We start from the raw sequence: 3,746 nt of genomic DNA on the forward strand, positions 1-3,746 counted from the left end.
TTCTTTCTTTCTTTCTTTCTTTCTTTCTTTCTTTCTTTCTTTCTTTCTTTCTTTCTTTCCTTCCTTCCTTCCTTCCTTCCTTCCTTCCTTCCTTCCTTCCTTTCTTTCTTTCTTTCTTTCTTTCTTTCTTTCTTTCTTTCTTTCTTTCTCAGACAGAGACTGAGGTTCTCTGAGAGTAGCATGTTGTAAAGGATTTTGGTGACAGGAGGGCCAACCCAGGCACGAGACAAAGGTATAAAATTAGGGGAAATATGAAGTATGACAGAAAGGAAAGGAAAGAATGTTTTCAAGAGATAATGTTAGCAAAGTACAAACAGGACCACACTGATGAATTCAGGGCCCCTGCATGCTCCGTGCCCCAGACTGAGGAACCCAGGCAGGTCAGGCTTCACAGAGGATGGTGAGTATGGAGAGTGGACGGCAGAGGGAGCCCTAGATGGGTTTTGCTCCAGACTGGAGTTCGGAGAATGAGAAAGTGACATGTCCCTCATGCTATCTCACCATGAGCTCTTGCTTTTCTTCGCTCAGGACCCACCTAGTGCTTCCCTAACAGAAAAACAGGCCTTGGGAAGTGCTGCCTGACTCCTCGTCTCCAGAGCAGGAAACCAAGCCTCAGAGGGATTGGGTCACGGCCCCCATTCCAGTTACACAACTAGTAAGTTGTTGAGGCAGGATTCCAGTTCTTAGGGCTCTGGGACTCTCAAGTGCAGCCTCCTCACCCACAGTCATGTTCTGCACCCCTCAACCTCTCATGGGCCTGCATTCCCTCTCTGTCAGTGCAATCCTGGGTACCAGCGGAGTTCAAGGTCACTCTCAGAGTAACATGGTCTGCTCGTTTTAGCAGGGACATTTCAAAAACAATGCTTTAACTCAGAGTTAAGAATTTTTCTTAAAAAAACACCCAGCAAGGAGAGGACTGTGGGCTGGTGGCAACAACAGTACCCAGGCCATGGGTTTGGGGGCTTTAAAATCCCCCCATAATTTCCATTTGCTTCCTCTCTCTCTTTCTTCTGAACAACTGACATCATTTTAATCTTCCATTCAAAGCTTTGCAAACACAGCTTCAAAACCCTACCCTAGCTGCCCCCTCCCAACCTTCCCCCAAACCTCCACCGTGGCAGCTTTGACCATCAGTCCCCAAACCCTGCTCCTGGGTGCGAGGGTGGGCTGTATGCGTGGGTACCCCCAAAAGGAAAGAGCTCCAGCTTCACATCTTTAGTTGCAACAAAATAAAGACTCTTGTCTTCTCCCCTTCCTCCTCTGGGACCCCACTGTGCAGGTCGGCGTGGGACCAAGTCCCAGGGTGGGGGGTGCTCAGCGAAGACTCGGTGACAGGCTGATTGATGGGTTCCCGCCTCTGCTTGCCCTTCCATCCACTCTTGCAAGGCTCTGGCCCGGGTCCACCATCCGGCTGCCTGAGGGGTCTGCTTTTCTTTGTTGACTCAGCACCAATGAGTCAGGGCCAAGATCAGATGGGGGTTCTGGGGAGCACTGCAGGGCACTGGGGAGGGAATACGAATTTAGTGGCCCAAAGGAAGGCGTGGCAAGGAGCGTCTGAGTGGAGGGCACTGGGGTTGTGGTCTGAGGGGCCTGAGCAAGGAGCTGACCTGTTGATGTTATTGACCATCAGCCGTTGGTGAATCACTTTCTTGTAGAAAAACATGGGAGGTTGCTCAAATCGTAGTGCCTTTAGGACCCTAAACATTCCCAGTCTCGTGCCTCTTGCACTCTTACTCTTTTAGAGATGCCAAAATGGAACCAAGTCCCCATGAACTCAGCTGGTGGAAGATGAGGAGAAAGCAGGTGAGTGCAATTCTCAGATATACCCCAACGGCGATTCAGCCATGTCTTTTTGCCAGAGCTGCTGAGGGTAAAAACAAAGTGGCTGATGACATTTGGTGGCATCCTTGCATGCTTGTCCACCCATACATAGGTCGTATATGCTGGTAGCGGGGCAGGAGGAGAGTTGGGTGTGGCTAGGCAGGGGGACAGAAGCCAAGGAGACATCAGCCTTCCAATAACACTCAGGGAGGAGGGAGTGGAGGGGAAGAGGTAAACCAGTGACGCTATTCTTGCTCGTTCAGGTAAGACAGTTATGCCAATGCCCTCAGAACCACGGACATCGTGGCATCCTGGAATCGTAATGCTGGAGGTGAACTTAGAGGCTGTCTTCTCCAACCCCATCATTTTCAAGAGTAGGAGATGAAGACCCAGAGAAGTGAAGTGACCTGTCACCGTCATACAGCCGGATGACAACAGAGCCAAAAGCCTTAATCGGGGCTCTTTCCATGATGAGAACCCGGGATCAGATCCGCAACAGGCTTTGGTGGAGTTCAGCATTGTTTTGGCCACAGATTTGCAGATGAGCGATTCATTACTGCCCGGGGGCTGAGACACTCTAGAGGCCCTTGGTTCGACATATCTGTTCCTCTGAAAGAAGTAGTCTCTATTCAGGTCAGTTGAACTCTTGAAATTTTTTCGCTCTCAAAAGCCAGGTCATCAGGAGAAAGGGCCATGGAGAGTAAAAATGCCTTATCAAAAAAGCTTTCTGCCTAACAGAAGGGAGATGATGCAGGAGGGTCTGTTTCTCGCTAGGTCTACGTGGGCATAAGATATGGCGAGTCCATGGATATTCTACTAGTGCCATTCTGGGAAAATAGTAGGCCTTCCATTCTCGGGAAAACTCTTATCCCTTGTGCCTTTCTCAGGGGGTTGAGACGTGCCTGTTGTGAGGGTTAGTACGATACAATGAACAAAATTCCCTGCGACAAGAGACTGCATACCTGCGCCCAGAGCCGCGTGATGAGGCCACCCCACCCCACCCTGGCCTCCTCAAGAGACCCCCCCTCCCTGGCCACCGCTTCTCTGGCAAGCGATTTTCATCTGTTTATAGAAATCTCCTAGCAAGAGCAGAAAGGCTTTCTGCTTTGGTGGCACATTTCTCCCACAGCAAGGCAGCGGCTTTGGAGAGGACAGTGGCCCGAATGGACGTCCCGCACTCAGGAGGACGCTCATCGTCCTCTGTGGACTGGGGCATCCACTCCATTTCCCCGGTGCTTTCCTCCAACATGCTCGGAGCACAGCGCAAACGATTTTCTTAACCCTACAAGATCCGGGCCGTGGTGAAAAACGTGTCTCGGCTTCAAAATTCGAGACCTAGGGTGGCCGTTTTTACATGTTACCGTATGACAATGCCACAGACTCTTAGCAGGTCCAGATGGACGGGATCTTAGGGTTGACCCCACAGATGTGGCACAGAGGTGAAGAGACTGGGCTGTCGTATTAGACCACTCACATTACATCACTAATTATTCTTGGTATCTTTGCTCCCTTGGGCAGTTTCCCAACCTCTCCAGGGCTCCCGATCCCTTGTCTATAAATGAGGACAAAGACAATACCAATACCCACCTCCTGGGTTTGTTGTAAGGACAAAATGAGATGCTTTTTCTAAAGTTCTCAGCCTGACATATGATAAGCATTCAATTAATGTTGTATATTGTTATTATTACGTTATTACTTTTCCCCTCACTTTACAGAAACTGAGGTCTGTAGAGGTATATTTTAGGAAATGTATTTTCCTCTCTTAAAGTCACAAAAGCAGCTTAGTTGTGTGTGTACATTTTCATTGATTAAAAAAAGGGGTCATGTGGGCATCTGGCCATGAGCCAGGAAAGGCCAGGTTATGTGGCAGTCACAACTCCCTAATACCGGGGCTTACAGCAGAAATGTTCATTTCTTGTTCGTAC

This window comes from Herpailurus yagouaroundi, unplaced genomic scaffold (genome assembly GCF_014898765.1).
Source record: "Herpailurus yagouaroundi ecotype Mexico unplaced genomic scaffold, PumYag 140, whole genome shotgun sequence".
NCBI classification, from domain to species: Eukaryota; Metazoa; Chordata; class Mammalia; order Carnivora; family Felidae; genus Herpailurus; species Herpailurus yagouaroundi.